The 22681-nt window shown below is 37.1% G+C and overlaps 1 pseudogene; it reads right to left on the bottom strand.

The window, feature by feature from the left end:
• LOC115306805 overlaps positions 1 to 9367 on the bottom strand; it is a 10280-nt pseudogene extending 913 nt beyond the window's left edge.
• Between the last annotated feature and the right edge of the window lie 13314 nt (positions 9368 to 22681).

Raw genomic sequence — 22681 nt, 5'->3', positions numbered from 1 at the left:
CTTGCTGTCATGCACACTTTGGCTTGTTTCTTGGTGTAGCTCTAAGAAGGAAAACAGACAGACAAACACAGAGGGAACAGTAACACACAAACGCACAGACAAATCAAACAAACAAACACATTAAAAAGGGGGAAAGAAAATAAAGAGAGTGGGGAGGAAAGAGACGAAAAGAGGAGAAGAAAAGGAAAAGAAAAAAAAAAGAAGGAAAAAAAAATAAAGGGGGGGCAGAGACAATAAAGGACAGTGGACAGTCTAAAAGTGTATGACCAGTTGAAGGGAAAGGTAGGGATGAGATATTGGAGAATATATCTGGATTTCAAGAAGGTTAAAAAAGGGAGAAAGGAGAAAGGAAAATAAGGAGTGAAGATTTTAAAAATTTTAAGTAAAAAAAATAATAATAAAAAATATGTATGGAAAAGGAAGAAAAAAAATGAAGAAAAAAAGAAAAAAATTATTAAAAAAAAACAAAAAAACCCCAGCAGCTTCCCCTCGTGGATAGGTGTAGTTTGGTGTGGTAGGTCTCGGAGGCTGCTCTCAGAGGCTCCGCCTTGGTGTCTGCAGAGATTAGATAGGTGGCATGCCAACCTCTGCTGAACTACGAACTGTAGGCCACTCTAATGAGTCCTATCTCCTTTTGCCACAGTTGAGCTTGGTTGAGTTGTATTTTCCAGGCCTGCCTCCGTTCAAAGTTCCAGTCCATGCACTCTTTATGCTACCACAGATGGTGTTTTTGTTTTGGTTGCTGGCTTCTTAGAGGGAGTAATCGGTTTTTCTTGGCTCAGGCTGGGATTTAGGCTGCCCCTGCCTGAGGCGAGATGGGCAGCAGGAGGTGAAGTGCGCACCGTCTCAGACCAACCCCCAGCGGGGATCGAGTTAGCGTTGGGGGAGGAATGAGTGTGCAGCTGTTGCCTGGGGCGGCGCTGGGAGCTGCTGGAAATGAGCTGGGAGCTCCTGTAGCCTGTGCGCGCGCACCCAGGTCTCCACTGCCGCCAATTCTCTGCCAGGATCACACAGAGGTTGGGGCTATTTTTTCCCTGTTGGCACCCGGGATTCAGGTTTCACGGGGCCAATGCTGGGGGCAAGATGCGCCGTGGAAATGAGGTGCATGCTCCCACTCCCAAAACCGAGGTCAAAGTGAGCACCCCTATCACCGCCATGGCAGCGGTCGCCGACTCCTTGCCAAGATGGCACCAGGCTGGAAGCTGTTCTTTCCCTTGTGTGCCACCTGGGTTCGGGATTTAGGCTATCCAGCAGTTATCTATGGAGTGAGCTTCTCTCTCCAAGCGCAGTTAAGTGTTCTTTACCTCTTCCCCAGAGACAGTACTATGAGCGTGCTCAGTCTCTCTGTCTCCTCCCTTTGTCTCTTGGGCTCTGCGCGCTTGCCCTGTGTTGGGCTGGGGCTCCCACCTCCCCTGCCCGTCTTGGGCTGGCCCGTTTTCCAATCTCCCCAGTTCGCGGTCACTCACTCAGGTATCCTTCAGGTTCTCTTCCTTCTGAAGTCCGTATTTTCTCCTTCCGCTCTTGCAGATGAGAGCAATGTCCTTCTCCTGAAAAAATTTTTTAACAGTATAAATCACAGGAATCAGATCCTCTGTACAGATAATGCCATATTTACCAAGAGATCATGCAATCAACGTGTTATCTGTCAGAGAAATTTGCTTCTTGGTGATTTTGCCATAACCACACTTGAAAATCAATTCATTTACTGACTGCACATTTGGGTACTTCAGTGCTCTATATGGTTCCACAATTCTTTTTTTTTTTTTTTTTAACATTTATTTATTCTTGACAGAGAAAGACAGAGCATGAGCAGGGGTGGGGCAGAGAGGGACACACAGAATCCAAAGCAGGATCCAGGCTCTGAGCTATCAGCACAGAGCCCGCTGTGGGGCTCAAACTCAGAAGCAGTGAGATCATGACCTGAGCCAAAGTCGATTGCTCAACCAGCTGAACCACCCAAGGGCCTCGGTTCCACGATTCTTAGAATGTTAACTGAAGCCTTATTGAACTTAACAAAGGTGCCACTGAAAATTTGGTGAAAGTGAAGCAGCTACAACACCTTCTGAACCTTGGGACTCATACCATTGATAGTTCTAAGATCCTGATGACAAATGCCAGTGTGGGTTTCCCAAGTACACAGAGGTTGCCAGCTTTTCTTGCCATCCTAGCCATCTGAATCTCCGTTCTGGACATCTACCTATGTTTCCTGTGGTGATGCTTAGCTTTTTCACAGAGAAGCTTACTCCTTTCCTTTTGAAGCATATTTTGGGCATACTTCTTTCTCAGATATTTGATCTTCAACTCTGTGAAATTCCTTCCTTTTTCTTAAGGGTTTCTGGCACACCAGGAACTATGTTTTCTTCTCTTTAGTACCCTCTATAGTTCTAGCTGGAAGGAAAGAGATATGACCATATGGTTTTATCCTACATTTTGTTAATGTGGTATATCACATTAACTGATTTGCTGATGGTGAATCATCCTTGCATCCCTGGTATAAATCTTACTTGGTCAAGGTGTATTATAATTTAAATAAAGAGTTGAATTCATTTTGCTAATATTTTGTTGAGGAATTTTGCATCTATGTTTTTAAGGAATATTGGCCTGTAATTTTCATTTCTTGGGGAATCATTGTCTGATTTTGGTATCATAATCACTGGCCTCATAAAATGAATTTGGATGAATTCCCTCCTCTTCTATATTTTTGGAAGAGTTTGAGAAAGATAGGTATTAATTCTTTCTTAAATGTTACGTAGTATTCACAAGTGAAGCCTTCTGGTCCTGGACTATAATTTATTGGGAGGTTTTTGAATACTGTTTAATCTCCTTACTAGTAATCAGTCTGTTCAAATGAGTTTAGACAAGTTTCCTCCTCTTTATGTTTTTGGAAGAGTTTGAGAAGGATTTGCATTTATTCTTTTTTAGATGCTTGGTAGAATTCACCAGTGAAGGATTTTTATTTGTTGAGAGGGTTTTGAATGCTGATTCAATCTCTTACTAGTAATCCATCTGTTGAAATTTTCTACTTCATTATGATTCAATCTTGGTAGGTTGTATGTCTCTAGGAATGTATCCATTTCTTCTGGGTTGTCTAATTTAGTGTGTAATTATTAATCTCTTATGATCCTTAGTATTTCTGTGGTATTGTGTGTAAATCTCTTTTATTTCCATTTTTATTTTTTGAATCCTCTCTTCTTGGTGAGTCACCATAGATGAACCTCAAGGACATTATGCTAAATGATGTAAATCAGAGATGGGCAAATACTGTATGATGTCTTTTTTTTAATTATTGTTTATTTTGAGGGGGGAGAGAGAGAGAGAGAGAGAGGGAGGAAGAGAAGTAGAGGGGCAGAGAGGGAGGGAGAGATAGAACCCCAAGCAGACTCCACACTGCCAGCACAGAGCCCAGTGCAGGTCTCAATCCCATGAACCATGAGATAATGATCTGAGCTGAAATCGAGGGCCAGAGGCTTACCTAACTGAGCCACCCAGGCACCTGTGTATGATGTCTCTTAATATAGAGTCTTAAACAAACAACAAACAAATTAATAAGTAGAACAGATTAGTGATTACCAGAGTCAGAAGTTATAGGGTGGAAGAAATGGGTGAACTGTTTATCTTATTTTTAATTTAAATAAATTGTTTAAACATTTTTAATGTTTATTTCTTAAGAGAGAAACAGAGCACGAGCCAGGGAGGGGCAGAGAGAGAGAGAGAGAGAGAGAGAGAGAGAGAGAGAGAGAGGGAGAGAGACAGACAGATAGACAGACAGACAGACAGAATCTGAAGTAGGCCTCATGCTCAGAGCTGTCAACACAGAGCCTGATGTGGGGCTAAAACCCATGAACTGTGAGATCATGACCCGAGCACTTAACCAACTGAGCCACACAGCTGCCCCAGTAAATTGTTTAAGTAAAATAAATGAATAGACCTGAGGATTTAAGTATTATAAAATGACACAAAAAATTGTTACTCTAAGTCTCAAAAATAGAGCTACAAACATGTCTCTAAATCCTGCTTTTTACCTGTATCTCACATTTTTTTCCCACACAAATCTTGAAATGTTTTTATTTAATTCAAAGTATTCTATAATCTGTTTCAATTTTTCTTTGTTTCTTGGATCTTTAGAGAAATATTCAATTTCCAGGAAATGAGGAATTTTTTTGTGTGCATGGCACATTCTCTTTTTCTCTCTGTTTTAATTAATTCCTGACTTCCACTGTGGTTTAGTCAGCATACTTTAAATAATTTAAATTCTTTGAAGTTTGTTGATGCTGGCATTATGACATATCACCAATGTTAGTAAATATTTAATTTGTGCTTAAATATAAATCTTCATTGTTGAGTATGGTATTCTAAATATGTGAAATATAGTGCTGTTTATGTAATCAATATCTTTACTTATTTTCCATGTCTTTACAGCTACTTACTGAATTGCTAATACTATGTGAAAGTCTTCTGTAGTGATGTTTATTTCTTCTTTAAGTTCTGTCAATTTTTGCTTTATGTATTTGAGCTTATGTTAAAGATTGACATAAATTTGAAATTTTGATAGCCTCCTTTATCATTATGAATGTTACTCTTTATCTCCAGTAATGATTTTTAAAGTTTACTTGTTGGGAGATTAACAAAGCTAACCTAAGTTTCTTTGGGCTATTGTTAATCACTTTTTCCCAAAACCTTAAAATATTAACTGTCATTTTTGTTTGCCACGAGGATGCCTTTTTTCAATACCACAAATGCTTCCCCTCTGTGGTTTGGGATGCTGTGATTAAAATCATTAAGGAGTATGTCTCCCCAAAGAGCTAACAAGGCAAAGTAGAAGCACAACTTGAGAATAAGGGAGATGAGAAGTCAGTGTTTCAATGAAGTTCTAAATTCTTGGGAATTCAGACAAATCTTTCCCAATCCATGGAATTTGCCATTCGTTGCTGCAGCTTCTCTTCTATAAGGATATAAACCCTATGAAGAAAATTGGTCTTTTCTATTGACTGCTTAGTACTTAGAACTATGCTTTGCCAGTGTTGGAAGTATAGAAATATCTATACTACGCAATGGAATTTAATTTTTCTTGCCAACAACTCTCTGAGGAAGGTTCTATGATTTCCGTTTTGCTGGTAATAGAATTGAGTCTGGAAAAGGTTAAGCAACTTTCTTAAGGCGAACATATCAAAGAGCAGAATCAGAGGGAGGTTTGTCTGATGTTGGAGAGCACTTCACCCTAGTCTCTGCAGTGGTGGGGGACCTTAGCTGACAGAAGATGTGGTAATCTGGAAGCTCATGCTCTGGAGTCCCACTTACAGACCATTTTGCCCCTGGGGAATTGGGGCAAGTTACCAAAACTCTCTCTGCCTCTGTTGTCTGATCTGCAACTAAGGATGACAGTTACCTACCTCACTGAATTAATTGTTTTAAGAATTAAATCTGTTAATACCTACAGAGTATTTGTTACTTGTCAGGCAGTTTCACTTTTCTCCCCACAGGTAGTATTAGATCCAATGTTAGAGAAAAAAGAGAAGTTATCTTACTGGATTGCTCTCGCCTTCTCTAAATTTTGTACACTTGCTTTTGGACTCAAAATTTTCTAATTTTCTTCCGTTACAAGAAGGAAGGTAGACATTCTTTTTTACAGTGTACATTTTTTCTCCTGTGGATCTTGACTCTTCATTTAGACTCAGTTTAGAGATGGATTTTCCCATTTCTTCCATAACCTCAGTCTCTCCCTTACTGCTGGATCTTTCCCACATCATTTATATATGTTAAAAATCTCTCTTTTCCTTAAAAACTCTTCCTGTATTTATAAACAACCAACACCATAAACTCAAGAAAACTGATTGTACTTTCAGTCTCCATTTCCTAATTCCTACTTATTTAAACCATCTTACCCCTTGGTTCCCATACTTTATCTGTTAATCATCTTGAGTACAGTTTTTAAATGTTAGAATGTCTAAGGATAGATAATCTCTTCTGAGATTGGTTGAGCATTAGAGTTTCCTTAAGAGTTTTAGAAAAACTGCTTGTAGCCGAATCACTCCCTCAGAGATTGTGATTTAATTGGCATGTATGGATTCTAGTCTTTTGCCTTTTTTAAAAATCATGAAGTTATTCTAATGGTTAGCCAAGTCAATACTTGAAACTCTCTCTCCAATTGATTTCATTTATAGTTGTAGCTTTATTTACTGTATATAAGTAACAAATCTCTCTATATTTTAGATTTCGGGTCCTTTTCAGGATGTGGCTATTGGAGTTTCAGGAAATCTAAGATCTTGAACCAGACCACACGTGTCATACTAACAGTCAGTATAGCTCAGTGTAAAAAAATGACAAGTGTTAGAACCATGTTAGAGGTAGGTCTAGCAGTCACCTTTATGCGTCATTTTCCCTGAGCCCAACTTAGTTGATGTTTGGAATTTGATACAGAATGTAGCTCAAAAATGGTGGCCTCATAATAGGGAATAAAGAAGGAACCCTAGAGAAAGAATGGGAGAGCTCTACACAAAAATGAAGGTTTCAAGGAACCAAATTACAGATAGTGAAAAACTTGAAATTTTTTTTCCTTGCTGAAAGCTTGTCAACTTAATCTCTCAAACCTGTTTTTCTTTCTTAGGATATCTTGATATGTAAGCTTAGCAACCATACTGATAAAATAAAAGTGGTGTAAACTGTTTCTGGAGATTGAAATTTGTCCCCAAAAATATTTCTGGCAGGGCTATAGTGAAGGGAAAATGAATTACTAAGTGTGAATGAATCTAATAGAGTGCTCGACAGGGAGCATGGGCTTGCCAAATAAATTTGCCTTTCTCGAAGAAATATCTATGGACAGCCCCCCTCTGCTCATCTTGTCACCGGTAAATTTTAAAATCCTGTAGATTTATGTGTCCTCTACATACCAGAGAACTATAAAGTTTCCTCTTCCCATTCCCTCTTCACGTTCTTGCAAAGGATGACTTAATGTGTCATGTAGATTTGTACATAGTAAATAATGGAAGGGCGATAAAGAATTTTCAGAAACGTTTTTAGATAACCTTTTCCTCTGCTATGAATTCAAGTTCATTGAATTTTAATATAATTCCATTACCATCGATGTTTACAACCTCGTTTTTCATAAGTCTGCCTCTTTAGGTTCTTGAGAATGCCAACTAATTAAATATGTTTATTCCAGTTATGTCTTCTTTTTTAAACAGTACAAAACAAAATTCTCTATACTACCATTATGATCCAGAATAATTCATGTTTCTTCCAGGCAGAGAAAGAGGGGAAGAGGGGATAGATTTTGAAGTTTATAGAAAATCTAGTTTAAACTAACAGCTAAATAAAATACTGTAGCTCAGCATGTTTCCATATGTCTGTAAAGATAGTACAAATATGGGGCATCTGGGTGGCTCAATTGGTTGAGCGTCCAATTTTGGCTCAGGTCATGATATCATGGTTTGTGGGGTCCAGCCCTATGTCAGGCTCTGTGCTGACAGCTCAGAGCCTGGAGCCTGCTTCCGATTCTGTGTCTCCCTCTCTCTCTCTCTGACCTTCCCCTGCTAGTGCTGTCTCTCTGTCTCTCAAAAATAAAGAAAAAACATTTAAAAATTTTTAAAAAGATGGTACAAATACATATTACAACCAAGTAATTAAATGAAACATTTTCCTAAGTAAATACTAAGCCCATATTTTTTTAAGTTTTATTTATTTATTTGCGAGAGACAGAGACTGCATGAGTTGGGAAGGGACAGAAAGAGAAGGAGAGAGATTCCCAAGCAGGCTCTACATTGCCAGCACAGAGCCGGACAAGGGGCTTGAACCCATGAAACTGTGAGACCTAGACCTGAGCTGAAATCAAGAGTCTTTATTCTGTCTAATAAAGTTTCTAATAAAGTACTGTAGAAAGGAAGGAAAGAAGTTAAAGGAACTATGGATTCAATTTTTTTTCAAATTTATTATCCTTAAAATTAATTCCTTAACAAAATCTCTCCTATCTAGTCACTTCTGCATTTTTGATAAATAAACCAGAAACATTACTTTATGAGTAGATTTAAAAATAAATCCTTGGTACTATTTTTTGATAGTGTATACAGATGGAAGTTTGTAATATTTTAAAAGATTGAGTCCTAGCATTTTTAATATGGAATTTTCACTGAATTAACTAAGATTTGTAATTACTACAGCTTTAAAGAATATTGTTACCCTTGGATAAACTTAAAATCATTGAGTAAACAGGACTAGATTTTTGAGGGCTTATGAAGATGACTGCTTATATACATTCCCAGTTTTCAGACATTCCAAAATACTTTTTATTTTAAGAAACACAGATACTATAAAACTAAAATGAAAATTCTGTTCAGATAAATGTTAGAGCTATCACTTGCATGAAAATTTTTTTTTCTGGGGAATAATTTTAGACTCAGGAAAATGAGTTCTTGCTCTGGCCCTTCCCCACTTGAGCTCTCTCCTGCGGTAGAATCCACCCCCCCCCCCCAGGAAAGGAAAAAAAAAACCCCAAAAAACCTCAAGGCAACCTGGTTATATGCATATGTGACAAGATCCCTCACAGCCTTGTAACATGAGATGACTTAGACTACATGTTTGTGTGTTACCGTATATGGGAGACAAAGTGGAAAATATATTAAAAAAAAAAATCTGTGTCCCATGGTGTTTGGGCTCAGTTCTTCAGGTAAGAACCCATCTGCATGGTGCCAACAGGAATAAAGTTGCTTCTGTAAAGAAAACCTTCCGTGTTACAACTCTCTTGTGTGAGAATCGTGCTGTGCTTTCTCAGAATAAATCAACTTAAAACTATAAGAGAGATTTGATTGGACATAGTTTTTTTTTTTCCGTATCAAACCTGATTCCATAAGTTGTAAAGATGATAATTATATATGCCACAGACTTCGATGTATAGATTATTGGACCTTAATATATGCAATTGTAGTTGAAGTTAATAATTATGTTATGACAATCAAAGTGTAGTTTGAACTTGTGACATATTATTCAACTATAGTAAAATGTAGTTAAATACTTTTTAAGATAAATGATTTTAGAGTCAGTATCCATCGTGATAGGAACCATACTCTTCCTTGAAAACCTTTAGTCACTCTAGTGGGGGTTCATTTTTGTGTGCTTGTCTAACCCTGTCTCACCTAAATAAGGAGCTTAATTTGATGATACCTTACTTGGGACCTTGTCAGCAGTTTTCACATTGACCTATTTTCCAAATTCTGAATACCATCTGAATTGAAAGAAATTCCCCACATATTTTAATGTTCTTATGATGTATTTCTTGGTATTAATTTTTTAACTCTCTAACATTTACACATAAAGTATTAAAGTCTAGAGGAGAAATTATTATTCTGATGACACATTTTTTTTCTTCTTTATTGCCCTTGAGTATTAGGAGGTGTGTGTTGAAAATAGGCTGTGACCCAGGTCACCCTCGGCCCTCTTCCTCCTCCCATACTTCCCTTCCCTGTGCCTGCCCTCCCACTGTATTCTTCTAAATTAAACTGTTCATTAGCACTATTGCAATCTTTGAATCCTTTGTTTTTTAACACAACATATATGAGTTCCCTTTTGAAACGTCAGCAAAATTTTGACAAAAGACAGATGTTTTGAAAGCTCTCTTGTTAAAACCAAGCCTGACTTCAACGAAGTTTATATTGGCACAATTGATACCTGATGTGCTTCATAAGCCTATTTGCCCAAATGCCTCACTCATTTCTAAGTACGTGTTTTCCAGTTTTGCACAGATAGAAAGCTTCTAATCTCTTAGAAATAGTGCATGTGATTTTAAATAGAATGTACAGTAAAGCCTGTTTTACAAATACGTTGATATTTTCACATTTTAGCTTATGGCAGCTGGCAATTACTTAATTGAATAAGTACCTGAGGGCATCCTTCTGTAACAAAAAGGAAAAGAAATAAACCAGAGGTGAATCAAACATGAAAGGGGAAGTAAATGTTTTACGGGCTTGTTAAAAAGACGTGACTTTAATACTGTTCTAAATAGTGAAACTTTAAGAGATAGTAGAAACAACTTTATTGATGTTTTTCTTTTCTGTTTTTAAGAAGCCTGGTGGGAAGAGAAACAAATCTAATTTATTTAATGCTTTTCCTGGTTGGCCCTTTTTCTGAGTTAGGACGAACACTCTACGGGTTGTGTCTTCATAAAAAGAGTGAGTTATCAACTTTTACTGCTTCCAGAGTTGCTCAGACATCACTTAATTCTGAGTTATTTTAATCCAAAATATTAAGTATTCTTTGACAACTTCTTGTGATCTACGTGTTCCTGACTGAATACTTTCTGCTCATTTACTAACTTAACTCTCACTGTCATCAAGAAAATGAAATGAAAAGTTGGAAGTAAGAAGGATGTTTATTTTGTGAATGTTAAGTTGAACGTTTGGCTCTCCTTAAAAGTAATAAAATGTTCTGTTTCTTGCTAATCATGACACGTATCTAAATTAGGGGAAGTCTTTTAAAATGATTATATAACATACTCCATTAGAGCACATTTGAGCCCATTATTTTATTCCTGCATAGTATTTGAAAGACAATTTATGATTTTATTTTAGCACATGTTAATGCAAACTACATGAATAATCCAACAAGAAAAATATCAAAGTGGTGGAAAACTTGGATAATAAGTCAGTGGTAAAGTTACCATTGTGAATTCCATTTTAAAACTTTTCTTTTGGAAATTTACGTCTGACATTTAAAACTGTAGTTAGAATTGGCTATGTATATTACCCTTGAAAAGACGTCTTCCCAAGTCAAAGCAGGAAAGACAGAACGATAGACTGTTTAGTTTCTAACACACACACACACACACACCTTCTTGAGTTTTTCTTGTGTTCTGCCTCAACATAGATTATTTACATTAATTGGAAGATTAGATAAAGCATCTCACAAAAGAAAACCTTAGAAATGTTTTATACTAAAGTAAAAATTCAATCACAATTTTAAGAAGAAAATTCAACTGCTCCATTTATTTTGGAAAAATTCACAAAGAGTATGGATTCTAAGCTGCATCTAATTATAAATTTGGGTAAGGAATTTAGAGTTGTGTTTGTGATGTAAGGAATCAATTATTATTTTTACAGTTTTCCTTATTAAACATAATTTTTCACCTGATATTCATCATGTGTCTAGACGTACCAGTTCCCAGAATGTGGCAGAATTTAGAGAATTCAAAAGGTCAGCCATGCTAACCTGTGAGAGTACTATATTTATGAAATTATATGCAAGAAAAGATACTGTACTTTTCCTGTTTTGAATCTCCCAAAACATCAGGGCAGAAGCCATAACACAATTTAAATGATCAGTTATAAGACCAACTTCCCTTAATAATTGTAGGAATTTGGACCTGCCTTCTGTACATAAGGATCTTGGTGTTAGAATTTGTTTTACTTTGACTACAATTTAAATTCATACTCTCTGATATGCAACTTTCTCACTGTGGTATCTCCAGAAGGGTTCTAGTCTGAAATGGTAGTGACAAGAATATGCAAATTAAAAATGGTGTCGTTTTAAAATGGAAAATAAGTGGAAAGTTTGATAATATTTCTTGAAGTTTTGTTCCTGAAAGGTCTTCAGGTTTTTCACTTGTCTCCTCAGGAGGTCCACTTTTTAAGCATTCATGCCTCATCACTGAGGGACAATAGAATGTACTAAGAACATGCGCAAGACTTGTTACCATTTTACAGACATTTTTGTTCATTGTCAGATGTTTTATTTTACTTTTATATAGACGCACTCAGAACTACATGGTTGTCAAGATTATAAACGGAAAGAAAATACGGTAAAAAGGAAATAAGTCCCATAACTTTCTCCTGAGGGACTACTGAAATAAAATACTAAGTTTTGCAGTTCTCTTCTGCCCCATCATGACTTTTTCTTTACTATGTAAAAAATGCCAACATTATAACTGAAATAAACACTAAATGAAATTGTCTCCAAAATGATAATTATTCTGGCATACTTTTGAAGAAGTAGGAAAATAAAGGTCACCTGATTGAGCATCTGACTCCTGATTTTGGCTGAGGTCATGTTGCCTGGGTGGTGGGATCCAGCCCCGTGGAGGGGTCTGTGCTGAGCATGAGCCTGCTTAGAAGTCTCTCTCTCTTTATTTGCCCTTCTCCCACTCATGGTCTCTAAAATAAAAACAACAACAACAAAAATACTCTCAAAAGCAGTATTGAATGATGAAAAACATTGGGTAAGTTTGGTTTCGTAGTTGGTACATGTTACCATTGAGCTCTGCTTTCTCAACCTGGTTCATTGTAATCACATCAAGTTGACTTTTTATAATTAAAGATTACACCCTCATCTAACTGCCCCCTCAATAGTATAGAGAATCTAGAGACTAAAAATGCAACAGTTTATCGGAGAAACATCTTGCAGTCCTCTTAGTATGAATTGGTAGCATAATTGTCCATAAAGAGGATAGCATGCTTCACTTATTATACAAAAGTATTATCTCTTCTGTCTAATACTACTGATTGACTTGGATGTTTTTATGCTTAGGCTCAGACCATCAGGAGCTTAAATTGCCCGGCAAACTAGTAAGAAAAGATCTCCATGCCTTTGGGAATATAATGGCTCCTGGAGTTAGATGTTAGCAAAGAGATCCCTGGATACTCTCAACTTTGAGTGCTGCATTTGCTGTGATACTGTAGTGAGCGGCTAAGAGTAAGACGGTGCATTTCTTTAGTCATGCGGCCTTTATTTATAAAATCCCTGATATGTACTCAGTGTTGTGCCAGGTGTCAGGGATATAGCTCTTTGGCAATAGAAAGTCAGTTTCTTTAACAGAAAAAAAGAAAAAAAGTACAATGTACTTAAAGAAAACTGAGAGCAAATGAAAATATTCACCCCTCTGTTACTGACAGAGAAAAAACTTCAGAGTAACGAAATAGCCAAGAGGAGTGACTGTGAGAACATTGTTTTCGGGGAAATGGAAATGTATTCTACCTTCCACTTCAGAAAAACCAATTCTCTGCAAGTGTTAAAGTCTTCACTCTGTCTGGACACTGAAGAGAAGGACACTGAATGAGAACTGTGTAAGTGAAGCTAAAGCAGAACTCTAGAAGAATATTGTAGGCCAAAGACTCATGCTTCTTTTTACATGCCTATAAGTAATGCCTCCAAGGAAATTCTTTCCAAATGTTAGTGTGGAAAATTTAGCTCTTTTTTGATTTAAATACAGGCATTATTTTTTTGCACTTCTCTCTGATGGATAATAAAGATCTTTGGTGCCATGGCATGCATTCTCCCTGCATCTAAACTGAACACCAGGAGGCATTAGGAAAGTATCACTAGAGAATGTCAGTAATCAGGTAGCAAATGAGGCAGTGTGTGAAAGGTGTAGTTGGGAGTTCTTTCCTGATCAATGCCTCTTCTGTTAACCTGAAAAATAAGAGTACTGGTATTGGCGCCGCAGGAGTTGTCCCTCCTTAAGGTGCGCCCTTTCGGGAGAAGCCAGAGCCTTCCCCTTTAAGTACCGGGGAAGGCTGGATCGGACAGGAGTCCTTACAAGAGCACACTTCAGAAATGGTTTGGATTCATTGCATAAGTGAGATTCATCTGTGTACAACTGCTCTTCATGTATTCAGACACATACATATACACTTTCTGTCTCTTGTGAAGTCACTTTTTCTTAACATCTGGAGAATTTCAAACATCCACAAAAATGCGGAGAAAGCTTTAGTCCTTTCCCACACCTTGTATGCATGTATTTTAAAGAAAACCTCAGACGTTATATTTTTCTACTCATAAATACTGATTCCTCAGTATATCCACTGAGATGGCTTTTTATAATAGAACCCTGTATCATAACAGTATTTAACAATAAAATAATTTTTACTTATTAAATCCATAATTTTCCCTAGTCATCCAAAAAATGTCTGTTTACAATTGGTTTGTTCCCACTCTGGACCCAAACAAGGTCCAAACCATATATTTGCTTGACAGTTCTTTCCTTTTTTTTCTTGACATTTATTTGCGCATGAACTGTAAGAGACTGTCCAAACCAGGGAAGGGACCCCACTGCAAAATGAGAATGACAGCTGGAAATGCTCAGAAAGAGGCTGAGCGAGCATGTACCAGAAGTAATTTCTATATTGGTTGTTTTAAAGTTCCTCCCACCTCCAAGGCTTGTTTCTAGAAGTTAAGTCATCATGGGTGCAATATTTCAGCACCTCTGAGGGAAGCTGGTGGCCATGCAGCTCCTCTTCGGCTACCACTGCAGAAGGGAAGGGGATGAAGACTTGGCTTCAGTTCTTCTGGGGGCCAACACCAGGCAGAATACCCGCTTCCTTAGCAAGATGGTTGGGGCACTGGAGATGATTAGGCAAGCAAATAGGGAACATATATTTACATGCTTCCTTGTTAGCACAAATAGGGCCTCCTCCCCTTAGAATTGCCATTCTGATCCTGGTTATCTGCGATCTGACTCAAACAGCTTCCTTATTCCCCTTTGTTCTTCTACCATGGTAATTCACGGCTTGACTATATTTCTGTTTTTTAAAATACTGATTCATTATAGTCTTCTCTCTAAATTGCTAGATTTGTGTTTTTTTAAGATGAATATCAAGTTTTTATTCAATTTTTAAGGCCCTCTGCTATTAGTCTCTTATTGGATACACAGCACCTTCCCTGTCCGAATCAGGATTGATTTGTCTTCCACAGTCAATTATATAGACTCCAGGGCAGATAGCCCCAGGCATCATGTGTGACAGAAGCCGTTCCCGTAACCTCTGTGAGACGTTTTATGGTTTTCTCTACAATTAGGATAATAAACATTAATTGAGAGAAATGTTAGTGGTAGAGTTAAAATACTCCACTGTGCTCTGCGGATTGCTCCTATGACCAATGTTGGTTCCCTTCCGTCATATTGCTCCCTTTCATTATACCTAAAGTTATTTTCATTGGACATATCATTTATTTGGTGCCTGATACAGTTCCAAACATATCTTTATTACTTGTCTTTTATTACAGTTTACCAATAAAGCAAATCATTTAGGCCAACACCAGTGCTGTTTGTTATGTTTGTTGCAAGTTGAAAAAAAATTACCATATGCTGAATTTGGGGGAAGGTCAGAAAAACTGAATTCCTTTATTCTCTTGGAAAAGATAAACTGCAAAAGGAGAAACTTTACATAGTGATTAAAGAAAAATCATTGGTCCTTACTTGTATTTTATGTAACTAAGTATGGCTGTGATAAGCAGTGACAGTTGGAACTTAACACAATTCATTTGCATCTTTAGAAATTTTCTGATTTAATAAAGAACTCTTTGCTTATTTAAGACATTTTTTAAATATTATTAAAAATGTTTTTAAAGTTTTTTACTCATTTTTGAGAGACAGAGACAGAGTACAAGCAGGGTATGGGCAGAGAGAGAGGGAGACGAAGAATTCAAAGCAGGCTCCAGGCTCTTAGTTATCAGCACAGAACCGCGCACAGGGCTCCAACCCACAAACCATGAGATTATGACCTGAGTTGAAGTCAGATGCTTAACTGACTGAGCCATCTAGAGACCCCAATGTTTGTTTAATTTTGAGAGACAGGCAGGCAGACAGAATGTGAAGCAGGCTCCAGGCTCTGAGTTGTCAGAACAAAGCTTGACAAAGGGCTCAAACCCACCAAATCTGTTGCCTAGATGTGTTTTCTAGCAACAAAAGGACTTTGTGGACCTTTCAAACAATCCAAAGCATATAAAATTATATATGTATTCCAGAGTTAAGAACTCCTAGGAAATAAAACTTTTCTGAGACCACAGCATTGGAGCTTTTAGTGTTGCTATTTTGTTTACCACTGACACTTTTTTTTTCATCATCTTGCAATTTTTTGTGCTTTAGTGTTTTCTTTGGTTGGTTATACATTTTCTGGTAGAGCAAAGTCAATTTCATTTCATCATCATAGACAACCATTCATTTAGACCCCAAGCTGCTCAAAGAGGTATTACATAAATGTTTGATTAAAAATAATGGCTTTCTGGCTCTCAAGAGAACAGGTGTAAAAATCATAGCCCCATCTATAAACCACACAGACTTTGTCTAATAAAGCAGCGGTCTCTGCGAGAGCCGGAGAAGTTAAATGCAAGCTCTATAACTTAAACTATACTCTGAATTCATTTTAATTCTTTTTTCCTTATACACTAGATATAAATTTTTGTTTTCACCTAATTTGGAAATGCCTATAGCATGTGTAACTCTAGAGTAGTTGCTTTGAGAATATAGGCATACCTGGGAAATATTGTGGGTTCAGTTTCAGACCACTGCAATAAAACAAAAAGGCAATAAAGTGGGTCACCTGAATTGTTTTGTTTCCCAGTGCATATCAAAGTCATTTTTACAATATACCATTGCCCATTAAAAGTGCAGTATCATCATATCTACAAAGTGTGTGTGCCATAATTTTAAAATATTGCTAAAAAATGCTAACCATCATCTGAGCTTTCAGCAAGTTGTATTCTTTTGCTTGTTGACTTGCCGACTAGTCAGGCTGGTGGTAGATGAAGGTTGGAGAGGCTGTGGCAATTTAAAAAAAAAAAAAAAGACCACAGTGAAGTTGGCCCTATCAGTTGACTCTTAACTTTCACAAATGATTTTTGCGTAGCATGTAGTGCTATTTGATAGCATTTTACTCAAAGTAGAACTTCTTTCAGAATTGGAGTCAATCTTCTTGAACCCTGTTGCTGCTTTCTTAACTAAGATTATAGAACATCCCAGATCTTTGTTGTCATTTCAACCATCATCACAGCATCTTCACCAGGAGTAGATTCCGTGTTAAGAACCCACTTTGTTTGTTCATCTATAAGAGGCCATTCCTCATCCATTCATGTTTTACCAGAGATAGCAACAATTCGGTGACATCTTCAGGCTCCATTTCTAATTCTAGTTCTCTTGTCATTTCTACCACATCTGCAGTTACTTCCTCCACTGAAGTCTTATTAAACCCTTCAAAGTCATCCATGAGAGTTGGGATCAACCTCTTCAAACTCCTGGTGATATTGATGTGTTAACTTCCTCTCATGCATAACAGATGTTCTTATTGCCATCTAGAATGGTGAATTCTTTCCAGAAAGTTTTCAATTTACTTTTCCCAGGTCCATCAGAGGAATGACTGTGTATGGAAGCTATAGCCTTATAAAAGGTGTTTATTATATAATAAGACTTGAAAGTTGAAATTACTCCTCAGCTATGGGCTACCGAATAGATAGCTGTATTAGCAGGCATGAAAACCACATTATTGTCACTGTAAATTTCCATCAGAGCTCTTGGGTGGTGAGGCGCATTGTTAGTGAGTAGTTCTATTTTAAAAGAGAACTTTTTGTTTGAGCAATAGTGGGCTTAGCCATGTTGTAAACAGATATGCTGTCATCCAGGCTTTGTTGTTGGATTTCCAGAGCACAGGCAAAGTAGATATGGCATAATTCTTCAGGGGCCTAAGAATTTTGGAATGGTGAACCCTGGCTTCAACCTAAAGCCACCATTTGCATTGGCTCTTAACAAGAAAGCTGGCATGTCCTCTGAAGCTTCAAAGCAAGCCATTGACCTCTCCTCTGCAGCTGTGAAAGTCTTAGATGGCATCTTTTTCAATATAAGGCTGTTTTGCTTACATTGAAAATCTATTGGTTAGTGTAGTCACCTTCATTCATTATCTTAGCTAGATCTCTGGCCAACTGGCTGCAGCTTCTATATCAGCACTTCCTGTTTTACCTTGCACTTTCTGTTATGGAGATGGCCTCTTTTCTTAAGCCTCATGAACCAGCCTCTGCGGGCTTCAAACTTTTCTTCTGCAGCCTTTTCAAGTCTCTCAGCCTTCATACTACTGAAGAGAGTTAGAGCTTTGTTGTGTGGATTAGGCTTTGGCTTAAGGTAATGTTGTACCTGGTTAAGGCTGTTTTGTTGTCTTATTCTTAGTGTGTTCGCTGGAGGAGCACTTCTATTTTAAGACATTTTCTTCTGTATTCACATTGTGGCTAACTGGTGTAGGAGATCTAGTTTTTGTCCTATCTTGGCTTTCATTAAGCCTTCCTCACTAAGCTTAGTCCTTTTAAGCTTTTGATTTAAAGAGAGAGGCATGTAACTCTTTAACTTCAACACTTAGAGTTATTGTAATGTTATTAATTGGCCTAATTTCAATATTGTTGTCACAGGGAGTAAGGAGGCCAAAGGAGAGGGAGAGAGATTAGTAGTGGTCAGTTGGAAGAGTTATCAGATCACACAACCATTAGCAGTCAAATTTGATCTCTTATAGGAGTGCAGTTAGTGGTACGCCCACTATTATAATAATAAAATTAAAAGTCACTAATCACAGAGCACATAACAAAATAATAATGAAACCGTTTATAATATTCTAAGTATTACCAAAATGTGACAGAGGCATGATGTCAACTCATGCCCTTGGGAACAAGGCACCAGTACACTTGCTTGATGCAGGGTTGCTACAAAACTTGAATTCAAAAAAAATGACAATGACAACATTATATGTGAAGTACACTAAAGGTTAGTGCAGTAAAATGAGGTAACCTATACACATTAATTTGTACTAGGTTGAGGCCTAAGTAATTTACATTAGATGGAGAACAATAAATAAAACATAAACTGTTCAATTTTAATTAAAATGGGGCTGTGACTGTCAATCATTTCATAACCTTCTCCAGCTTCACACTAAAGACTTAAGATGAGAAGAAAAAGGATGAGAAGTAAATAGCTATTAACAGGATCTAGAAAAATATCCCCTAATTGAATGGCTATCCTAACTAAAATTGGAACATAAGCCAAATCTCCTCAAAACATACTGTGTGAAATGGAACATACCTCTTGGTGTGAAGAAAGATCATATGTACTTCTCTCCATCTTCTGCTCCCAGTTCAGAAATGAAAGTTTTGACAAGAGAGAATGATAGACAACCATCTGTCTACTTCCTTCATGATTTTCTTTTTAATTGAAGTGTACTTGGCACACAGTGTTAAATTAGTTTTAGTTGTACACAGAGTGATTTGATAAGTCTATACATTATGCTCTGTTCACCACAAGTGTAGCAACCATCTGTCACCTACAACACTATTACAACTGACTGTGTTGCCAGTACTGTACCTTTCATTCTCGTGTTCCATAACTGAAAGCTTGTATCTCTGACTCATGCACCCATTTTGCCCACTCCTCCAAGTCTTTCTATGACTTGTTTCACATCATGTACCATGCTCTAGACATCCATGTTTTTGCAAATGGCAAGATCTCATTCTCTTTAATGGTTGAGAGGTATTGTATACACACACACACACACACACACACACACACACACACACCACATCTTCTTTATTCATTCATTTATGGATGAAATCTTAGTTTGCTTCCATATCCTGGCTATTGTAAATAATACTGCAATAAACATAGGGGTCCATATAGCTTTTCAAATTAGGGGTGGGGATAGGTACCCAATAGTGGAATTAGTGGATCATGTTGAATTTTCAATTTTTAATTTTTTGAGAATCTAGATATTGTTCTTCACAGTGGCTGCACCAGTTTATATTTCCATCAATAGAGCATGAGAATTCCTTTTTCTCTACATCCTTGCTAACCCTTGTTATTGTCTTTGTGATACTAATGATTCTTACCGGTCTAAGGTAATATAATATTGTGGTTTTGAATTGCATTTCCCTTATAATTAGTGGTGTTGAGCATGTTTTCATGTGTTTGTTGGCCATCTGCACATCTTCTTTGGAAACATGTCTATTCAGGTCCTCTGCCCATTTTTTAACTGGACATAATTTTGTATGCATTTTTTTGGTGTGGTATGAGGAAGATTTTTTGTTTTGTTTTTTTGGATATTAACCTCTCATAAGATATATCATTTGCAAATATCTTCTATTCAGTAGGTTGCCTTTTGGTTTTGCTCATGGTTTCTTTTGCCGCTCAAAAGCTTTTTATTTAGGTGAATTTGCAGCTTTTTATTTTTGCTTTTGTTCTCCTGACTGAGGAGACATGTCTACAAAAATGTTTCTAAGGCTGATGTCAGAGAGACTACTGCCTGTATTTCCTAAAGTTTTATGGTTTCAGTTCTCATATTTTAACCTTTAATACATTTTGAGTTTACTTTTCTGTATGATGTAAGAATGTGGTCCACTTTCATTCTTTGCCATGCAGCCGTCTAGTTTTCCTAGTACCATTTATGGAAGAGACTATCTTTTCCCCATTGTGTCTTCTTGCCTCCTTTGTTATACATTAATTAACTACATGGGCATGATTTATTTCTAGGCTGTTTTGTTGTGTTGATCTGTATGCATTTTCTGTGAAAGTATCTTACCATTTTGATCATTACACCTTTGTAGTATATCTTAAAATTTGAGATTGTGATACCTGCAGCTTTGTGGGTTTTTTTTGCCCAAGATTGCTTCGACCATTCAAGGTCTTTTGTGGCTCCATACAAACTTGAAGTTTGTTTTAGTTCTTTGAAACAGGACGCTGGTATTTTGATAGGGATTGCATTGAATTTGTAGTTGTTTTGGGTAGTATGTACATTTTAACAATATCCTCCAAAATTCCATTTGCTTGAGTGATTTCCAATTTATTTCATCAGTGTCTTCTAGTTTTTGGTGTACAAGTCTTTCAATTTCTTGTTTAACTCTTAAGTATTTTATTTTTGGTGCAATTGTAAATAAAAGTTTTGTTTGTTTGTTTTTTTTAGTTTATTTTGAGAGAGAAATGTATGCACATTTTGGGGGAGGGGCAGCAAGAGAGGGGAAAGAGAGAATCCCAAGCAGGCTTTTTGGTTCCATTGCAGAGCAATGTAGGGCTTGATCTTGTTAACCATGAGGTCCTGACCTGAGCTGAAATAAGACAGGATGCTTAAGTGACTGAGCTACCCAGGCCCCACTGGAATTGTTTTAATTTCTGTTTTTGCTATTTTATTATTGGCATGTAGAAATACAACAGATTTTTTTCATATTTTTGTATGCTGCAACTTAACTCATTATTTCTAATAGTTTTTAACGAAGTGTTTATGGTTTTCTACATATGCACAACGCATGACAGTTTCATTTCTTTACCAATTTGAGTGTCTTTGGGTTCTGCTTTTGTATACAACAGTAGTGCTGCTGTCCTCATTCTGCCCCTGCCTCCATGCCATCTTCTCTACTCATTTGTAACTAATGTCTCAGAAAACTGTTGTCAGCAGGCAGAGGATGGGAGGAATCTTAGGCTACTCTAGCATGTTTAGATACAGTACGAGTAAAGAGAGGAAAAATAATAGCAGTTCATATTAAAAATTACAGGTTTTCATATGTCTCATAGGCTGTTAAATAGCAGTGTGGGAGTTGTATAAGCCTATGACAGTCCCATCGGAGCCTATCTCCTTCAAAGATATCTGTTGAGGTTTGGTCCTGGAAACTGGATCCAGTGATTTGACCATCAAAATAAAAAAAAAAAAAAAAAAACGGATGACCATGCGCAGACCACACACCCTATTATTAGTAATGATGAGGCATCACTAGAGCTCTCCTCATTTGATGAAGAATGAATAGAAAGCTTCAACCATAGACAAACTTTGGCACAGTGAGCTTGAAAATTTAGAGGAAGAGAATACTTTTGGAAATTATTTTCGATAGGAATTAGGAGAAATTTTAGAAATGTTTTTAACTATCTCAATAGCGTTCAAGTAGACCAACTATGAGAAAGAAATCTCTATTGTTTAAGCCCCCTAGTCTCTGGTATTTTGATGTAGCAGGCCAAACTGAGAAAGACAAGAGGCAAATGTCCGGAAGTACTGAGGGAACTAATTGATGTCAGAAAGAATAAAACAGGAACCCAAAAGAAAAACGAGCAAAGTATATAAATAGGTAGTACACAGACAAAAAAATGGCTAAAAATTACATGAACATAGGCTAATGCAAACTCATTGGTAATGAAGGAATTGCACCTTAAAATAACTGTTATACTACTTTATACTGAATGGATTTTTAAACATTACAAAATTGAGTTATTAGATTATTTAGGAAGTAGGAAGTCTTTATGCACTTGTGATTATATGTAAACTAATATAGCCTCCCTGGAAAATAGTCTGACAGTAGTATTTCATGAAATTTAGCATGCCAAAATCCAATAACCCAGCAATTTTATTCTTACTGTTTAGAGGGCAGAGAACTTAATAGACCCACAAGGGAACTTGCATAAATGTGTTCATATATAGCACTGCTTGTGCTATCAGGAATGGTTATATAAAATAAGTATCACTCAAAGAACGCATATGTAAGAAGTGATAGAAATAACTGTGAAGAGGTGGTTATAAAGAACTAGTTGGACCCTGGCTTTATGAACTGATTTTTAAAACCTCGGGGCACCTGGTGGCTCTGTCAGCTAAGTGTCCGACTTCGGGTCAGGTCATGATCCCGTGCTTCATGAGTTTGAGCCCCTCTCTCTTTGCCTGTTACCTGCTTGTGTGCTCTCTCTTAAAAATAAATAAACATTAAAAAACAAAAAAAAGCAAACTCAGTCCTGAGTGGAGGAAGAAAATACATAAGAAGCGGTGGCACAAAATTTTAATCATTTAATTAATTTATTAATTAGGATGACTGGGGAAGGAGTAGAGAGGGAGGGAGAGAATCCCAAGCAGGGCTCTCACTGAGGAACCAAACCAAGAGACCGTGACTTGAGCTGGAACAAAGAGTTGATGCTTAATGGACTGAGCCACCT

The sequence above is a fragment of the Suricata suricatta genome, chromosome 2 (genome assembly GCF_006229205.1).
Source record: "Suricata suricatta isolate VVHF042 chromosome 2, meerkat_22Aug2017_6uvM2_HiC, whole genome shotgun sequence".
In the NCBI taxonomy this organism is placed as follows: Eukaryota; Metazoa; Chordata; class Mammalia; order Carnivora; family Herpestidae; genus Suricata; species Suricata suricatta.
Note: the sequence above shows the minus strand (reverse complement) of the source record. Positions and strands in the feature narration are given on the sequence as shown.